We start from the raw sequence: 19941 nt of genomic DNA on the forward strand, positions 1-19941 counted from the left end.
GTAAAGCTGTTTAGTCCTGTCAGCCCTGAGATAGACTACGTCCAGGGATTATATTAAGATTACTTTTAAGGGATACTACACGATCATGGGTTATTACCCAAAGTAGACTTTTTTTTATAACTGCATGGGTCAGAGTGGAGTACCATGCTTTATAGCTTGTAAGTATTCTTTATGTACATGTGTTCTGGGCAGCATGCTCTTTAAATAGTAGCTTTGCCTTTGAACAGCTGGATCTTTGAATCTGGATCATCTGGATGTCACTGTAGCATTGGAACAAGCACAAGTTAACTAAAGCAATTACAATCACATATTGTGTGATTAGGGTTGGGTACTGCAACCCTAAACAGCCGGTATCTTACTGGCGGAATGACAACGTGGATTTCGGTGCCTCATTTCGGTGGCCGTAGCAGGACGCAGCCGGACACTGCAGGGCATCGCAGAGCGTAGGACCACAGTGACAGCTGCAACCAAGATCTTGGTGCCACCCTAATCCAAGGGAATATTCTGGGCGAAAAAAGAAACATAAGGACTCCGGGGAGTAAACTCCCCAGAGCTAGGTTAGTAACAAGCTTTTCTGGGACAAGGATGCACACAAATGGAAACAAATGGAAAGAGAGATGAAAGAGCAGCTCAGTGTGTCACAGGAAGGAAGGAACTTCCCCGGCAGTCTAGAACTATAACAGCATAACTAAGAGAGACAGGTTAAGGAGCGGAGCCTGGTCGGGCTAGAACTCTCCCCAACCGGATTGGGCCGTACTGGCTTGCCTCCCTCTACTCTACTCACTCCCTAACTATAAGCTTTATCAAAGAGGAGTGTTTTCAGTTTATTCTTAAATGTGGTGACGGTGTCTGCCCCCCGAACCCAGACCGGGAGCTTTTTCCACAGGAGAGGAGCCTGATAGCTGAAGGCTCTGGCTCCCATTCTACTTTTAGAGACTCTAGGAACCACAAGTAGCTCTGAATTCTGGGAGCGCAGTGCTCTAGTGGGGCAATAAGGTACTAAGAGCTCTTCTAGATATGATGGTGCTTGACCATTTAGAGCTTTGTAGGTCAGGAGAAGGATTTTAAATTCAATCCTGGATTTTACAGGAAGCCAATGCAGAGAAGCTAATACAGGAGAAATATGATCTCTTTTCTTAGTTCTTGTCAAAACACGCGCTGCAGCATTCTGGATCAGCTGGAGAGTCTTAAGGGACTTATTTGAGCAACCTGATAGTAAGGAATTACAGTAGTCCAGCCTGGAAGTAACGAATGCAGTGACTAGTTTTTCAGCATCGTTTTGTGACAGGAAGTTGCTAATTTTGGCAATGTTACGAAGATGAAAAAAGGCTGTTCTTGAGGTTTGTTTTAGATGAGCGTTAAAGGATATATCCTGATCAAAAATAACTCCTAGATTTCTGACAGTAGTGCTGGAGGCCAGGGCAATGCCATCCAGGGTAGCTAGATCTTTAGATAATGAAGTTCGGAGGTGTTTGGGGCCCAACACAATCACTTCAGTTTTGTTTGAGTTTAACATCAGAAAATTGTAGGTCATCCAGGTTTTTATATTTTTAAAGAAGTTTAGCTAACTGACTGGTTTCGTCTGGCTTGATTGACCAGTATAACTGGGTGTCGTCTGCATAGCAGTGAAAGTTAATTGAGTGTTTCCTAATAATATTGCCTAGAGGAAGCATATATAAGGAGAATAGAATTGGTCCAAGCACTGAGCCTTGAGGAATGCCATGGCTAACTTTAGCGTACTTGGAGGATTTATCGTTACTATTAACAAATTGAGATCGATCAGAGAAATAGGACTTAAACCAGCTTAGTGTGATACCTTTAATGCCAACTAAATGTTCCAGTCTCTGTAACAAGATGGTATGGTCAATAGTGTCGAATGCAGCACTAAGATCTAATAAGACAAGTATAGAGACAAGTCCTTTGTTAGCAGCAGTTAGAAGGTCATTAGTAATTTACACCAGTGCCGTCTCTGTGCTATGATGCATTCTAAATCCTGACTGAAAGTCCTCAAATAGACTGATTACCTTCTCAAGGATCTTGGAGAGAAAGGGAAGGTTAAATATAGGTCTATAGTTGGTCAAGACCTCAGGATCGAGGGTGGGTTTTTTCAGAATAGGTTTTATCACGGCTACTTTAAATAACTGCGGTACATAACCTGTTAATAAAGACATATTGATCATATCTAGTAATGAAGTGTTAACCACGGGTAACGCTTCTTTAAGTAGCCTTGTTGGGATGGGGTCTAAGAGACAGGTAGATGGCTTAGCTGAAGAGACCTTTAACATTAATTGTTGAAGGTCTATAGGATAAAAGCAGTCTAAGTATATCTCAGGTCTTTCTAGCACTCCTACGTTTAAAGGTGAACCATTAGAAGTTGAGGGCAAAAGGTGATGAATTTTATCTCTAATTGTTATAATTTTATCATTAAAGAAGCTCATGAAGTTAGAGAGCTCAGAGCTAGAGGAATAGATGGCTCAATAGAGCTGTGACTATCTGTCAGCCTGGCTACAGTGCTGAAAAGAAACCTTGGGTTGTTCTTATTTTCTTCTATTAGTAATGAGTAATAGTCTGATCTGGCATTTCTGAGGGCCCTCCTATAATTTTTCAGACTGTCTTGCCAATCTAAACGAGATTCTTCCAGTTTGGTGGAACGCCATTTACTTTCAAGTTTTCGTGAGATTTGTTTTAATTTGCGAGTTTGGGAGTTATACCAAGGTGCTAGTTTCCTTTGCTTCGTCATCTTCTTTTTGAGAGGAGCAACAGAGTCTAAAGTAGTCCGTAGCGAGGCCATAGCACCGTCTACAAAATTATCAATTTGGGAGGGACTAAAGTTAACATAAAGGTCCTCTGTTATATTAAAGCACGACATTGAGTTAAATGCTGTTGGAATATCTTCCTTAAATTTAGCTATAGCACTGTCAGATAGGCATCTAGCGTAAAAGCTTTTATTTAATTTCGTATAGCCGGGTAGTAAGAAAAAAAGTAAAAAATGGTCTGATAATAAAGGATTCTGCGGAAATACTATTAAATCAAACTCTTAAATCAATTTCGATGTCATATGCCAGCACAAGGTCGAGGATGTGGTTCAAACAGTGCGTGGCCTTATGCACACTCTGACTGAAACCAATTAAATCTAGTAGTGAGTTGAAAGCAGTACTAAGGCTATTGCTGTCAACATCCATGTTGGATGTTGAAGATTAAGAACAAGGCTTTCAAACGAGTTATAATTTAGTTTAGATTTACGATTAATTAACAGGCTTGAGTCAAATATGGCTGCAACTCCCCCTCCTTGGCCTGAGCCTCTAGGAATTTGAGTATTATTATGACTGGGAGGAGTGGCTTCATTTAGACTAACATATTCTTCATGGCCCAGCCATGTTTCGGTAAGACAGAATAGATCAATTTGATTATCTGATATCAAATCGTTTACCAATATTGCTTTAGACTAGCTAACGCTACATTCGGCAGCAGGTAACGTTACCCTACCGTTAGTTAATAGCTGGCTTAAACATGTTTAAAATGCTGATGCTGATGTGTCTGTATTTCATTGGAAAGGATTCCAACAGTCTGCAGCTAAAGACACAGAGTAGACTAGCTGCACCATAGCCACAGCCTGAGTCGGAGTTGTCGGAGAAACAACACCAACTGGACTTAATGGTGCGCTCAATTGCACCTTATGGTGCATTCAATGTTTTTGTAAAGTACCCTTCTGCCATCTAGTGATTCTTCTTTTTGTCGTTTTACAGCAAATGACTGGTGAAATAAGTTATTGTTATTACATGTTATTATCAGACTTATTATTACATTTTAAATATATTATATATAATTTAACCATAATTTGACCATATGGCCTTACAATAGACAAGCCATTCTTTAATGTCAGCGACTCTCGTTTTGTGCTCTTCATCTTTTTTGGTTCAGGAACTGTTTAGGCACCGGCACCATTTTTAAATCATTTTAGTACCAGTATCAGAAAAAACACCCAAACAATACCCAAACCTAATTATGATGCAGTCACGGTATAGTCGGTATAGTAAACGAGATATTGTGCATAGTTAGGATGTCAGTCTCTCTTTACTTTAAATTATTAAATAACACTGTTACTTATTTTGCTATATTACTGTAAATAAAATGATGAAATCTTGACAAAAATGTCAGTATGTGGTTCTTTCCAAACTGTTTTAAATCTGTTTCAGCGGTGACGTGAAAAACAGAACGTCAGCTTTGTTCTAGTGTCTGCTATTGTAGTCCCAGCTCTGAAACTCAGCTTACAGCCTGCATAAGATGATAGTAATTATCTCAATGATTTAAGTGCCACTTAGAACTGAAGAATTGAGATTTGGCCACAACGTGAGCGAGCGAGGATATCAAATGAGAAATATCATTATTTACAGTGTAATCTCAGCAGCCAGCCAGACACTAAATGAGGGTTTTGATGTTTGTACTGAGATAATTACTGCTCTCAGGCTGGATGATGATATAGCAGAGAGCTGATCACACCGTCTCACTGCAGGCTGAAAAATAAAGATAGACGAGAAAGAAGACCGTCTAGCCCGGACACACAACTGCATACACGAAAAGTGATGGAAGTGCATGTTCACAAAATTTAGCATGCCTACATGTGTGTGTGTTGACATTCTTCAGGCTGCCCGGTAACACTCAGTACTCCTCTATGCCTTGCTTATGAGAACAGTAAATGCCGTCACGGGTTGCTTCTTCATGTAATTGCCTTCCAAACTCCCTTTGCACACACACACACACACACACACACACACACACACACACACACACACACACACACACACACACACACACACTTCCAAAGGATCAAATTGTGCCCTCCTTGCTCCATCAGTGTACAAATAACAGTGTAGACATGCTTCATTAGCAGGGAACATAGAGCAGAGGAAACCACACTAAGGACAGATGTTTCCAACCATCACTGGTTGTAATTTGAACTCTAAACTCTATGGGGGAGCCTATTGTCTGGGAGACCAATTCACTCAGGAAATCCATAAAAATCCAACAATCTCTGTTGTAGTAAAACTCTTTGCAGGGTCTATTGGTGACAGATTTGACTAACCTTGAACCTTGTCCATGGATTGTTGTTTGTCTTTAGAGTAAATCAGATCTAGCACACTGTCATATTAAATGCATGTGTCGGGAACAATATTTCCATTAGCTGCCCGACAGCACCTTGACAGTTAAAGGGCTATAAAGACTGCAGAGTAAAAACTGGCCATGCATCAGATTCAGATTACATTTTTATTGTCATTAAGCAGAGTACAAGTACAGAGCTAATGAAATGCAGTTAGCATCTAACCAGAGTGCAAGAATATAGCGATATATATATATATATATATATATATATAAACAGGAAAGTGCAGGACTAAGTATTGCAGCTCTAACTTACAATATGTACACAAAATCAGTGAATATATTAAAATGTAGACAGTAGGGATTGCAATTTGGAGGTAAATTGGAGGAATATCAACGAATGTACAGTTGGATGATATATGTATATGCATGATATTTTTACGGTTGACATTTGTTTTCTCCTCCAAATAAGTTTGTCTGACCTGGAGGTTTACTCCAACCTGTTTGATCGTCTTACTGCTCGTGTTTGTCATGGTTGTGGTTTTCACTTGTGGTTTATCCTGTTTTATTTTGTTAATTGATTCCCTTTTTTGTTTGTTTCCCTGTCATTTGTTCACCGTTTCCTGTTTTGCAGTATTGCTCTCTGTTTGGTTTTTCTCAGTACCAATCTTGTGTATGTTTTCATGCTTCAGTTCTTTTCTTTTTTTTTTCTAGAGGGTCATCACCACCGCCCAGAAGATCATTGACTGCCCTCTTTCCACCTTGGATGATCTTTATAGCTCTCGCTGCCTTAAAAAAGCCGAGAGCATACTCAAAGATCCATCTCACCCCGGACACTCCATGTTTGAACTGCTGCCCTTGGGCAGACGTTTTAGGACATTTAAAACACGAACAAATAGGCTGAAAAACTGTTGTTATCCAAGAGCCATAATTAAACTTAATGCCATGAGTTTTGAGTTTAAGGATGACTCATGCAGCGAATGTTTGTCGCGCCCGCCTCCGTCACACAAATAACCGGCGCAACTACTGACGCAATGATGTGTCCGAAATCTCGTTTGGTCGTTCACTATATAGTTCACTATAAACACTACATAGGGAATATTCAATTCAATTCAATTCAATTTTATTTATAGTATCAAATCATAACGTTATCTCAAGAGTTATCTCAAGACACTTTACAGATAGACCCAACAATTCCAGTAATTACCCCAAGAGCAAGCATTTAGTGCGACAGTGGCAACGAAAAACTCCCTTTTAGGAAGAAACCTCGGTGGTGAGAAAAACTTCCATTTAGGGCGAAACCTTGGACAGACCCAGGCTCTTGGTAGGCGGTGTCTGACGGTGCCGGTTGGCGGTGTGATGAACATGGCAATAATATTCACAATAAACATAATGGAACAATGACCAGAGATAGTAGTTGTATTAGTTCATGGCATAGCAGGGCACTGCAGGGGGTTACAGAGCATAGCAGGGCACAGCAGAGCATAGCAGGGCGTAGCAGGACATAGCAGGGCACTGCAGAGCATAGCAGGGTGTAGTATATGTAGTTTATAGAATAGTGAGTGATTGAATGAGGGAATGGTTTCGAACACAGCTTTTGTGTGTACTGAACTGTACACAGCACAAATGACTGTCACCAGACTATTACTGCATCGGGTAGCAGCGTAAAAAATATATTTTCTAAAAACAGATACAGTAGCAAAATAGCACAATTTCTACTGCTAGGAGTATATCAGTGTTGTGTTGGTTCCAGCTGTTAGATAGGCTACCTGGCTGTGTTTGGTTTGTGGGGGCCAACCTGATCTCGCAGAATTCCGTGAAATGAACACGGCCCCTTGAGTTAAGGAAAAGGTCGTGGGTGGGCTTATGTTTCCATGACATGCGGGACAACAACGGGACAGTTGGGTTTAGGAAAAGAAGAACGGGGCGGTCGGGTTTAGTAAAAGAAGAAAGCGACGGATGGGTTTAGGAAACGTGACACGCAGGACACGATCCCTGGTCTGTTTGACCCATCCACCACCCCAACCAACCTCCCTATGCAGATTTTCGGGCTTTCATACTACTCGCTACCATAGTCGCTCTTAATGCTACGTCATCTTCTCATTGACTTTACATTGGCACCGTTTTCCATGGTGGCCACATGGAAATTTCACACATTCCGTGCCACCACCACGTAATGCGGTTTTAACAGTTCGTGATCATTTCACGGAATTCTGTGAGACCAGGCTGTGGGGGCTGCATATGTGTGTGTCCTTTGTTGCTATAGAGATTGAAACGCAATGCTATAGAGATGGAGACTAATGACGCGTTAATAGCCCATCAACCCAAAGAAACAGGACTCACCCCGTAGACTTGTGTTGGTGTCCCGTGTGACACCAAATGTCAACTTTGACTTTTTGGCTGGGACCCGCAGGGTGAGGGCCAGCGTTATGGATGCTAAACTCTGTCGCTGAGTAACTGAGTGATAAAGTTCCACCACTGGTCGGAGTGAGTGTGATTACATGAGTGTTGGTGTTTCCCCATTGGCCATTGCCCTTTCAAAATGCCATGACACAGGCTTTTACCTCTGCTATTGCCCATCAATCAGATGATTACCTTCCTCAGTACAGGGCGGATGTTGTTGCTGCCACCCGTTTCAACTGTTTTGATACATGGGCATAGCAGCACGGGCAGGGTAGGCTACATGCAGATGAACGTCACACCACCGTGTGCGTGTGTGTGCCAGCACATATTTAAACCCAAACCAAGATCTTTTCCTAAAACTAACAAAGTAACGTTTGTTTTCTTTTAATTGACAACAGAACTCCCAGAGCACTAAAAAGTGACGCCAAGGGAGACCGTTGCCATGTGAATAGATGATAACGGCCTTCTGAACCTGCTTCTAACCCATATCTTTGGCTGATAACCACTGAAGGCGCCCATTGAAGGATAACATCGGTTGCAGCATCAGGCTTTGGGAAATGGCCACAGTAAACACAATTCAACAGCTGTATCATGGTCATGGAATCAGTGTTGCAGGTAGCATTGCTACATATATACTAGTTTTACTACAATTCCCAGTGGGGGTACCGTAGCATATTTAAAACCATGTAGAGTTTACAGTAGCTAGTTATTTTCCCCACTCATCAGAGGTGGGGGGTAAGGGGGGTAGGGATTCCAGTAGCTAGCTAGTCACCCTACTCATCAGAGATTGGGCTGAGTGTGAGAGTCAACACCTTTGAGTCTGAGGCCGTAAAAACGGTCAATCAAGGTTGGGAATGAGTTGCTGCCCCAAGTGAAAGGAGTTCAGGTATCTCAGGGTATGATTCAACATTAGTTCTACATTGATTAGTGTAGTCTTTACCATGGTGTGAATCCTAAAGGTAACGCTATTGATGTGCCAGTGGATCTAGATTCCAACCCTTCATTATGGTTATAAGCTTTGGATAGCGATGGAAAGACTCACGGATTCAAGCAGCCAAAATCAGCTTCTTGGCAGAGTGCTTGCCTCTTTCTGGACGAAAGGTACAATATTGTAAAGCTGACAAAAAAGTCAAATCTATCTATGTAAAATAATATATTTTAGAAATTCAATCAAATTCATCTAACCCTTACCTAAAATACATACTGTCAATAAATAAAGCAATAGGCAACCAACAACACACACACACACAGTACATAAACAGTTTGTATCCCAGCATCACAAAAGTTGCCTGTTTTGTTGTAACTTCCAGGGACATCAGAGGAGTTGGACCCCGCTGGCTCGCCTCCAGACGGTAATACGGAGCTGCTCCTTTGACCTCCTGTGTAACATTCCTGAAGGACATCCTGAAGACAAACAATGGCAGAGAACAAAGCTAGTCAGCGGTTCCCAAGCTCCCCTCCATCCCCTCGCTCAACACTGACAATAATACCAGGATGGACATGACACTATGCTAACACTGGACTCTGTTTTAGAGTGACGCCCTCGCACACGTTTTTGCTTCAAACACATAGGCACAGACACATTAGTCACATCTGTTTCAAAGAAACCTGGTGACAGTCTTTCACCAGGTCTGCTGACACTTTCCAGTTTGAATGTATCTCTGCATGCTGTAGACAGCATCAAACGCAAATTGATAATACTCATTTTAGGTTTAGTAAGTCTGCTTCACTATATCTCATTTTTGAGATAAATCTATAATTAACTAACAACTGTTCCTCTGATAACTAGTGTCCTACTTCAGTCCTCCTTAGTCACAAGTCAAAGGCGAGGTGCGCTTGGCATTAATCCTACCCCCAATATAGGAGCCCATCAATCATCCTGATTCACACCCCCCCCCCGATCCAGCACACTTTCCACATTTTAATGTTTTTTTTAAAACTCTGGTTTTCCTTTTTAAAGAATACTTAATTTTTTCTAAGAATACACATACTGACAGTTACTTTAAACATTTACCAATACTTGGTCTGTGTACATTGTTCCATAATAGTGCTATAATCTGTTTTGCTTGTAACAGACAGATTTACACGAAACTGCTCTTTCTTATTTAACTTGTGTTCTTTGGGATAAATAGGAAGAATAATTTGGGTTCCATTGTCAGTTGTACACAAAAAATCTCTTCTATCATTAATTTGACCTCTTCCCAGAACTTTTTCATATTGTTATATTCCCACACACAATGTAAAAATGTTCCTTTGGATTGTCCACATTTAAAACATAGATCAAGGAATTTGCTATTATATTTCTGGGTTAATACTATATTATGTATGTGTGCACATCAACCAGTTGTATTGCAGAAGCCTAATGTGGGTATTTGCCGTTTGTGTTTGGGCCTCCTTACAAGCATTAGCAGGAGTGTGCCTATGTTCCCACAGCCCTATGTTCTCACATTTCTAAGAATTTGTTTTTTTTCACTGAAAATTAGGCCCTATGTTCCCTCATCAGTTCAGTTCAGTCACTTTATTATCCCAAATGGGAAACTTGACATTTTCCTTTTTCATAAATGTGTATCAGATTTTATCCCCCTTTCTCCCAATCTGGTAGCCAATTACACCCAGCCGTTTATCCAGTAGCAATGGACTACAGATGGAATGTAAATCTAACCCTAACCCTAACATAGGGCCTAATTTTAAGAAAGATCTTAGAAATGTGGGAACATAGGGCCTAATTTTCAGTAAAAAAAAATAAATTCTTAGAAATGTGCGAATATAGGGCCGTGGGACCATTGGGCTGTAGGAGCATAGGGCTGTGGGACCGTTGGGCTGTGTGACCATAGGGCTGTGGGAACATTGGGCTGTGGGAACATAGGGCTGTGGGAACATAGGGCTGTGGGACCATTGGGCTGTGGGAACATAGGGCTGTGGGACCATTGGGCTGTGGGAACATAGGGCTGTGGGACCATTAGGCTGTGGGAACATAGGGCTGTGGGAAGATAGGGCTGTGGGAATATAGGGCTGTGGGACCATTGGGCTGTGGGAATATAGGGCTGTGGGACCATTGGGCTGTGGGAACATAGGGCTGTGGGAACATAGGGCTGTGGGAACATAGGGCTGTGGGAACATAGGGCTGTGGGACCATTGGGCTGTGGGAACATAGGGCTGTGGGACCATTGGGCTGTGGGAACATAGGGCTGTGGGAAGATAGGGCTGTGGGAATATAGGGCTGTGGGACCATTGGGCTGTGGGAACATAGGGCTGTGGGAACATTGGGCTGTGGGACCATTGGGCTGTGGGAACATAGGGCAGTGGGATCATAGGGCTGTGGGACCATTGGGCTGTGGGAACATAGGGCTGTGGGACCATTGGGCTGTGGGAACATAGTGCTGTGGGACCATTGGGCTGTGGGAACATAGGGCTGTGGGAACATAGGGCTGTGGGACCATTGGGCTGTGGGAACATAGGGCTGTGGGACCATTGGGCTGTGGGAACATAGGGCTGTGGGACCATTGGGCTGTGGGAACATAGGGCTGTGGGACCATTGGGCTGTGGGAACATAGGGCTGTGGGAAGATAGGGCTGTGGGAATATAGGGCTGTGGGACCATTGGGCTGTGGGAACATAGGGCTGTGGGAACATTGGGCTGTGGGACCATTGGGCTGTGGGAACATAGGGCAGTGGGATCATAGGGCTGTGGGACCATTGGGCTGTGGGAACATAGGGCTGTGGGACCATTGGGCTGTGGGAACATAGTGCTGTGGGACCATTGGGCTGTGGGAACATAGGGCTGTGGGAACATTGGGCTGTGGGACCATTGGGCTGTGGGAACATAGGGCTGTGGGAACATTGGGCTGTGGGACCATTGGGCTGTGGGAACATAGGGCTGTGGGAACATAGGGCTGTGGAACCATTGGGCTGTAGGAACATTGGGCTGTAGGAACATAGGGCTGTGGGAACATAGGGCTGTGGGAACATAGGGCTGACCCCGCATTAGCCACTCCTCAACTGAGATATTTACCAAGATTATAATAAGGTTTTACATGGGCCCAGCTAGGTCCGCTTTAGCCACGCTCTTCCCTTACAGCAGGGGATAGCCAAGCAGAGCTGCTGGGTCCTGTTTGGTAGTTGTGTCGTAGTTGTCTTATGTGTTATGATAACTAATACAAATGATGGGCACAAGTACTAACAATTATTATTTAATTTAATTGAGATAACTTTATTTTTACATTGTATTTTCTTGATCATGACATTTATCTCAGGATATCTGATATATAATCGTGGTCATAAGTTCCTTCCCTTTGTCGGCCTCTCTGATTTTTGCTCTGTTCCCTTCATCTTTTATCCTGAAGGCTGAGTAGACTGAGTGACTGATGATGAATCCACTTGGACAGACAATGAAATACAGAAACTCTGTAGGTGTAATGGAATTGTTAAATCTTTATATTTGGATTTGGATTAACTACAACCTCAATCCAAAAGTACCTCCACTGGATATAAAAAAGACACTGTTCTGCAGTCACTGTTCCCTTCATGCTGCAGATAATTAAACAGGATTCACAGACCACATACACTCACACATACACTTTCTGGGATTGTGTCTATTGGTGTGAGTAAGTATCACGACACCAAACTAAAAGTAGACAGTCTCGAGAGACGTGGCTAGCGTTCGCATGCGTTTGTGTGCATACATGTGTGACCACATGGCTCCTCCTGTAAGATCTAGAAACATTTTCTAAACTTGATTAGGGATGTTTGCACACCACAGTTCACTGCAAGCTCACAGCACGGCCATCTGCTTCCGTTTGTCATACACACAACTCAGATTTTTATCTCCACTTCAAACAGGCCAACTCTCAGCTTTCTCATCACTGCAGAGGAAGATTAGCCTTTGATTAATATGCAATCATACCTAAAAGGATTGTTCTTTAAGCTGGCGGCACGGCCTTAAGGATGGCAATGTCTGTCTGTCCATCTGTTGGTTTGTCTACCACTTTGTTCCAGACTGAAATATCTCAACAACTACTGGATTGATTACAATGGAATTTTTTGCAGACATTCATGTCCCCTCACTGGATGTATCCTACTGACTTGTTCCCTGGAATTTTGGAGGCAAGAGATCAGACTTACTCTGATCTGTTTTCACTCGCTCATTCATGCCAGCAGAAACTATCCCATTATGCATTAGTATTCATTGCAAGGCTATTGTATTGACTTGCATTGCAGCAGTGGTGTAGTCTACGTGATATGCAGGTATACGCAGTATACCCACTAAGAAATCTCACTTAAAAATGTGCAATGATACGCAACAACATATTTATGTGACAGAATTTTCACTTTAGACCCCGCTACGCCCTGCTATGCCCCGCATCGCCCTGCTACGCCCTGTGACAGATGCCGCTCACAAAGAGTCTGGGTCTGTCCCAGGTTTCTGCCTAAAAGGAAGTTTTTCCTCGCCACTGTCGCACAAAATGCTTGCTTGTGGGTAATAGTTGGGTCTTTTTGTTAATTATAGAGTACTAGTACAGTGCCCGTTGAAAATGTGCCTGTTTGGAAGGGCCGATTGCTTGGCCTGCGGTATTGCTGCTTGTAGAATTCATCAAAACCAAACTGTACCCCAAAGTTACTTAGAGAAGGACCCCAAACCAGTGACCCCAAACCAGTGACCCCAAACCAGTGACCCAGACCTGTGTCTGCCCGGTTCAACTCTGAGATGTTCTCGCATTGCACAGCGCTCTGAAGGAATAATCTCTGAGATTACATTATGTTCTGCCAGCTCACAGCAACTTAATACAATAGCAGGGAAAGAGTCAAAGGCTGCAACAAAAAAAAATGGCCATACCGGCCTGATACCACTAATGTGACATACTTTTTTAGAGATCAGTTTTGTAAAATCCATTTCCCAAAAAGTGAAATTACAACATTACACATTAGGGCACAAATATTTGTATTCATATTTTTTCAGCTCCTACTACGTCTGTGCGTAACGTTGTGTTGTTCCTGCCTGTGTAATGTAGGACAGCCAATGAGCAGCATTATTAGATCTCGGTAGAAGCATGCTGCATGCTTATTGGCTCACTGACGCCGATGAGACTCACTCCTTAGGTAATGAATGATGAGGCATTTTTCGATACTAAGGAGGCAATTCAGTCAGTGCCTAAAAAGTATCAAATTTGGTAACCAGCCCTATTGATACTAATGTTACTTTTCATGTCAAAGTCCAAAAAAAAACGTTTCTTTAGACAAAGACCATCTGTCCTCCTTATACAACCACCCGGTATCATATGAGCCATGTTCCATACTTAGGTCTTATGAACACACGTGTTGCTGAAGTGGGAAATGATACATCTACTCCCACAGAACACAGTTACCTTGATTCTTAATGGATCATTCTTTTATTATTACGACTTGGATCATATTGTCATAAAATGCCAAGATCTGGAAATCACAAAAAAAAGGTCTGACAGCTCAAGAAACACAAGCAGGTTTGGACATAAACTTCTTGGTTAGACAAACTTATTTGCAGGAGAAAACAAAGACGCAAAACATCCATCACAGTTCACAGATCCACTTCGATGCTTCCACTTTGACCCACTGTACTTATTATAGGTGTGCACAAACAGTTTTTCTCTGCCATGACGGATTATTAGCAACATTTCAGGTGTGCTCACTTTCAGTTTAAATAATCTGGATAAACGGTTAATGACCATGTTTCTAGACCTGTCAGACTTCACTGTGTTCCCAGATCTTAGCAATCACTTTGGCAGGTACAATGTATTATGAAAAAAAAGTATACTATATAAATAAAACTGATTTATCCAGTTGGGAAAAAGGGAACACCAAGCTACTACAAAAATGTACTTTGGTATAGCACTTGAGTTACGTACTTCTGTTGTTAAAACCAATCACGCATTACAAAAAACATGTTTCATATTTTGCAGTTTGGCATCTGTTCGCTGCTCTCTCACTCACAGAGAAGATCTGGATTTAATGGACTCTCCCTTCCATTTATTTGACTTGACACATCTGCTCAAACAGAGATCAGAGATTGTTTGTTGATGGAGAGAGCCATCTGCCCCCGCCTGAGATCTTTGTTATCTCCTTCCCAGCAGCTTTCAGAGTGGCCTCTGGCACGACAGCAATAACAGTAAGGTGAATCCTTTCACTTTGGCTTGGATAACAGTGCAATCACCAATGAGCTCTGGCTCCATGCTGCTGCGCCCCACTGAAACAGCAGGTACTGAGATGTAGAGAAGAAGATCAACAGCAGAGACTGTTATTCACAGCCAAACTGAAGTAGATGCGCCTTCCTCCTCCTCCCACCTTACCATTACCTGCTGCAGCCGCCCCAAGGAAGGAAGCACAGAAAGTGGTGCGCAGTACGAGGGCTGAAAGCTGAAGGCTTCAACAGGCTGACTAGCCCCTTGAGTCTACTGTCCAATGTCCAATCTCTGGAAAACAAACTGGACGACCTGTTTGCAAGTAAACACAGAGATATGAGAGACTGCTGTGTTGTTATTCTTACAGACACATGGATTCATGACAACATTCCGTACGCATCTATCCAGCTGGACAATCTTACATCCTTCTGTGGGGACAGAAATGTTACGTAAGACCCGTGGAGGAGGACTGTGTGTCTACATCAATAGAACCTGGTGTACTAAAGCTTTGGTAGTTGCATCGTTCGCAGCAGTAGAGTTTTTACTTGTGAGATGTCGGCCATTCCTGCCAAGGGGATTCCTGCGGCTGTAGCGGTGGCTGTGTATATCCCTCCCAGTGCTAGGGGAGCTCCACAGTGCCATCAGTGAGCTCAAGACAGCCCACCCTGACAGTTCTATTATGTTATTGCTGGGGGTTTCAACCACACACACCTAATAGGTAGCACAGTCTATACCTAATTTCAAAAACATGTTGACTGTCCGACCAGAGGAGAGAACACCTACGTTGACCACTCTGATCATATGTTTTTCTCTTCTCAAACTGCTAAAATGACTCACGTTATCACGAAGGGCTTTGAGTGGGTAGTTGTGAGCTAGTCTATTTACACGACATTCCACTTCCGAGATTACTTCGGGCCGCTGATGGGAATTAGATAGAATGCAGGTTTAAGGCACTGGCATTGGATTCACTTTTCAGACCCGTAAGCTTATTTTTACAGCCTGTGGGCCAAATCCAACTCACATCCTGTCATTCAAATTTAGATAAAAACAGATAAGACTGAAGACACTAACTGTGAACCTCAGTAGTTCAGTCTGACCACTCCCCACTCCCTCCTGATCAGCTGTTCCAGTGGAGAAGGTCAGTAGTACCAATGTCATGGGTGTGTACATCACCAATGCATCTCTCTTGATCCTTGAATACCACCAATCTGACCAAGAGGGCTCAGCAGAGAATGCATTTCCCGAGGAGACTGATGCATGCAAGCCTCCCACCCTCCCATCCTCACCACTTTCTATTGGGGCATTGTTAAAAGCGTTCTCACCCGCTGTACACAGTACATTAGACCATAAGACAACAAATAGAGACGACAGCTGAGAAGATCACCGGCGTTTCTCGCCACTCCATTCCAGACATCTATGTCGAGAAATGCTTACACAGATACATCCACATTTTAAAGGACTCTTCTCACCCCTGAACAGAATGTTTGGCCTCCAGAGTAGCCGCTTAATCTATCCCCAGTCTGTTAAACACCGTGCAGCCACCCGGCATTTATGCAATCCTCAGCTAATTCCAAATATGCACACAGATAAAAAACATAGTTTAATAACTACAAACAAAAAGTACACTTTTTATTACATGGTCCTATGAGGACGAGATCACATTCTGCTGGATTGTAGAAGTTACAGATTGTAATACTTAAGATGAAGAAACTAATAAAAAAAAAAAGAATCACATATACATAAACAACTTCCAGTCTTATCTGGCACATCATTGTTGGAAATGTATGAAAAGGTAATGTTGACATCAACATTTTTCTTTAATGATGGCAGGATTCCTTATATGGTAGGCACTAGGAAGGTGACATGCTTTTGTGTGTTTGTATTCAGTGTACTCAAAGCTGACTTTGTAACAAGATTTCCTGTATGAAAAGAGATAGCGGTGCAATACGAGGAGGCTGACTGGCATCCCGCAAAAAGTTGTTTCAGACTTTAAATGTTCGTATTGTGAACATACATCTTGAATTGCACTGCACAGTATATCGTCAGAGAGCTACATTAGAAGGGCTGATGTGAATGCTCGCCTTGAACAGTGCTATCAAGGTTAGACAGCATGGCCTGTTATTTCCTGAAGCCAAATCAGTGCACATGGATGGGACCACAGTTCCAGTTCCCAGCAAAAAAACAAAAACAAAAAAAAAAGTTTTGACTGCATCATCATGACCGCAACACAGCTTTGTCATGTCTCAAACATGGTTTGAATGTCGACCCAGAGATAGGGGCTAATCATTTTTACATAACACTGGCTCCACGGGCGCGCAAAGCCTCTACATTTGGTAGCCAAAGTACATTTTTAGTGGACCAAATGTAATCTTATAAAAACAATACAGAAAAAGGCATTAACAGAATGAAAAACAAAGACTTATCGCTTTTTAAATTGAAAAGACAAGCTCTTTGTAAACATACAGCACTTTTTTTTTCAAAGTCTCTTAGTTCACAGTCTATCTTGACTCCCCCCCCCCATCCCCCACCACCCATGCGTCTACATCCTACACGCCCTCCCTCCCTCCCTCCCTCCCTTCACTTTCATCTGTCTTTTCTGCATTTTTTTTTTTTTTTAGTTAACAATCAACACAAAAAAATAACCAACTTTAAGGTGATTACACTTCCACGGAAAGGGCGTAGATGTGTATTTTTGTAACACCCAGTGTGGGAAAGATTGAAAGATGAGCGAGTCAGAGAGAGATGAGCTCGCAACACTCAACACACACAAGGACTAGTTTGTTTTAAAGTAAAACGTTTTATATTTGTCTGAAACTGTGTATTACTCAAAATAAAACGACGTGCTATGTGCTTATGGCCAAGCAGAGCAGCCTATATGTACGTTTTTTCATAGTAGCTGTCTCCACCCGGCGGTGTGTGGCTGTTTTGTTGGAGCTGACGTTGGCCATGGTCTATATCGACAGTGTTTCATTTACTTGGATTGTTCCGATGCCGCTGGAGGTTCTGCCGGATGTCCCTTGTTTTCGGCCAGATGTCCCTCACTTTCCGCTTTCTTCCTGTTGGCATTCTAAACTCCGGTCAATTCGGGAACCGTCCCCCTTGCTAGAAACGACAATCAAATCATATTTATCTTTTTTTGAGTGAAATTCTCATCACACACTCGACAGCTATTATAAATCCAGAGCTTGCCTCCCTACGTGCACATGTTCCACCAAACCAAGTTCCTTCCCGAGGCTGTTTTGCGTATCGTCTTGGGCAGCGCTAGGTGCCTAGCGCTGCCCAAGACGATTGTGATTGCCGATAAACAAGAGCACATTTTTCTACTATCCCGTAATGTTTTGTGGACTAGCCAGCGCTGTGGAGGAAGGTCTGGCAATGTGAGACTAGGCCATGCCTAATGTCAAAGCCTGCTGCTTATTACAAGTGTCCACATTATTAGACATATCCTTAATAGCAGTATTGGGAAGTGAAGATTCAGAGTCCACCAGCCCCTGGCAGGCAAACAGGATGTGACACAAGGGCAGTCTAACATCAGCCCTGTGCGTTAGTTCCACTAAACAACCCTTTAAATAAACTATGACCGCTGCTCTCGTATTCAGTGTGTGTGTGTGTGTGTGTGTGTGTGTGTGTGTGTGTGTGTGTGTGTGTGTGTGCGCGCAACAATACTGGGAAGCAGACAAATCAGTTGAGGAGAGGCAGGAAGGATAAGAGAGTTAATTTTCTTCCTCTCTGGTCGATGCCTCACAATGAGCTTTTGGGAGAGAGAGAGAGAGAGAGAGAGAGAGAGAGAGAGAGAGAGAGAGAGAGAGAGAGAGAGAGAGAGAGAGAGAGAGAGAGGGAGAGAGAGAGAGAGAGAGAGAGAGAGAGAGAGAGAGAGGGAGAGGCACCAACATAGTCTACTTCCCTTCAGTGTTTTGACAGAGGGACTCCAGATCCGGGTTCATCTAAACTCTTCTATACGCTAATATAACTTCGTCATACACATACACACACACACACACACACACACACACACACACACACACACACACACACACACACACATACACACACAATGAGAGGCCCTCTGAGTATCCCACTGACTATAGAGTTGTGTAATGACTATTGAGGTGGGAGAGCAGTATTAACACTGTATTAACATTTCACAGGACCATCCATACTGTGTGGGAGCTGGTGTTTAACTTTAATATAGTGTGTCCTCCGCTGTCTTCAGCTGGCAGTGTTCCAGTCTTCAGCATGCTCTCACACAATGACTAGTGGGCCAGCCAATGGAAAAGCTAACAGAACCCGAGACTGACTAACAAGACTGATCTCTGTTTTTCCACAAAATCCTTCCTTCCTATGCCTCTCCTCGCTCTGTTGTCACACTGTTTACTCTGCTCTGTGATTCACTGGAACCAGTCCTGAGACTGAGAAATCAAATATAAATGAATAACTTGAAATCAATAATGAATGAATGTATTTTCTTATTTTCATCTTAAAATCTAAATCTAAAACATGCTAACAGGTGGTTATATATGGGAGGAGATAGTAACCTCTGGTGTCAGATGCAAATGTTCTCCCTGATCTGCTCTATTCACTGAGGAAAGCTGTTCTTGCTGCTTAATGCTTACATTTCGTCGCCTAAACTTAACCGTAATGTAACAGAAACGACCGGTGCCCTGTACCCGGCAAAAGGCCCACCATTCTCGGCGTAACTCTTCCACCAACTGCCGCCTGCAGAAACGACCGGCAACTCGCGGTGCCAGTACCAGGCTCAAAGCACCCTACTCTCCAGCAACTCAACTACCACTACTACAGGCTGTAGGTGGAGCCAGAGGAGCCGGATTTCTTTTTTTATTACCTGCTTCATGTAGTTCTACTGGAACATAGGGTCAGTTTCAGCAAATATGACAAATTATTTTTACAAGTCTACTGCACCTTTAAAGGGGTGGTTCAGAATTTTGGACATAGGACCTCATTTCCAAGTTAGCCAGTGTGTTATTTATCAGTGGAGACCGTTTTCAACACTTTTCATCCAGTCCTTCCAGTTGCAGAGTTCGCTGGTGCTAGGCTAGCGCAAGTCAACAGTATCTGCTAGCCTGCCATTAAAAACAGTCTTACACACTCCACAGTACACCCGAGGCAAATAAATTATAATGCCAGACTATCGATGTAAATATCTGTTGACAGAATAATGTTAGAATTAAAACTACCCTTGCATTGCATTGCAATAGTTATACTTTGTTCCCTGTAGTTGGTAGCATAGGCTACAGCAGCGGCGGAGTGATATTACCTACGCTACAGAGGAA

General features: G+C 42.9%; 1 pseudogene; it reads right to left on the reverse strand.

The window, feature by feature from the left end:
* Positions 1–787: 787 nt before the first annotated feature.
* Positions 788–19941, reverse strand: part of LOC144533124 (uncharacterized) — a 33076-nt pseudogene continuing 13922 nt past the window's right edge.

This window comes from Sander vitreus, chromosome 18, assembly GCF_031162955.1.
Source record: "Sander vitreus isolate 19-12246 chromosome 18, sanVit1, whole genome shotgun sequence".
Classification (NCBI taxonomy): domain Eukaryota; kingdom Metazoa; phylum Chordata; class Actinopteri; order Perciformes; family Percidae; genus Sander; species Sander vitreus.